We start from the raw sequence: 1,262 nt of genomic DNA on the forward strand, positions 1-1,262 counted from the left end.
ACAATATTTTTGATGTCTTGAGTAATGAAAAAAAGCTTAGAACTTTCGATGTATTTTACAAAAAAAAGAGTATAAATAGATATTTTTGATAAAGTTGTGCTATATTGCAAGTTTTTACTGAATTCTTTATAGTGAAGTTTTGTGGAAGAAATAGAGTGCTGGAGGAAGCTGGATGGCTTATCAAAGTGTCAGTGCTATTAAATATAAGTCATAAGAATAAGAGAATGAACCAACGCTTGTCTTAGGAACTATTTTAGACATAAAAGCAGAGAAATGAGTTGAGATATTGATTCTAAATTTAAAGTGAGGATAAGCACATTCATCTAGAATCCAGGTTAAACTTTCTCAACAACTCATAGTCTTAGGAAAATGATATAAATGGGTCTCAATTTTCTCCTGGTACAAATTGAAAATCTAGAAAAAAATAGATGGATGGATAGATAGACAGGTAGGTAGGTAAGCAATAGAACTAACCTACTAATTAAACCAAAATGATTAGATAAACTACTTTATACAGGAGCAATCTTAGAGAATAAGGCTCTACTGCCAAGGCTCCTGTTCTAAAGAAGGAGGAACCCAGAAAATAGGAGAGAACTTAAAGATATCCTTACATATAACATATCTTTAAAGGAACTCTTCCATTGGTAGGGGTTCAGAAATACAAAAGTGGTCTTATATCAAAAGAGGACAAGCCAAAGATATAGTTACTTCCATGGCATATTAAGCCTTATTTGTAAAAAGCCATTTTTATTTTTTCAGATGAAGAGGCGAGATACGTCCAATACCAAAGCTGTACTAATACACAGCTTTGGCTCAGCCCAGATCATTTATTACTCTGTTCTAACTATCCCTAGGCCTAGGTCTGGAAGTTTCTAGCCCCTGTATAATCTTCCAGCCTCCATCTGCTAACCTAGGCCTAGAATGTTTCAGTCTCTGAGACTTACTGCTGAATAAGCTCATACTTTCTAGTTCTTTCTGAACTGTGGCTGGCTGGTTCAACTCAGCTGTTCTAGCTCAAACTCCACTCCAGGCTGATTGATGCAATGTGGCTTTCCAGCTTCCTACTGAATTGGTCTGCTTGGCCTCAAATTAACTCTAGCAATTTGTTCTAATCTTGTCTCCTTTTTATTCTTTGGCTTCAACCGCCTCTGGTGACCTGCACTGAACTGCATGAACTCACGAATGAACTCACTGCTCTCTCTCACTCTCCCCCTCCTCTCTCTCTCTCTCTCTCTCTCTCTCTCTCTCTCTCTCTCTCTCTC

Source organism: Grammomys surdaster, unplaced genomic scaffold (genome assembly GCF_004785775.1).
Source record: "Grammomys surdaster isolate TR1022 unplaced genomic scaffold, NIH_TR_1.0 126531, whole genome shotgun sequence".
NCBI lineage: Eukaryota > Metazoa > Chordata > Mammalia > Rodentia > Muridae > Grammomys > Grammomys surdaster.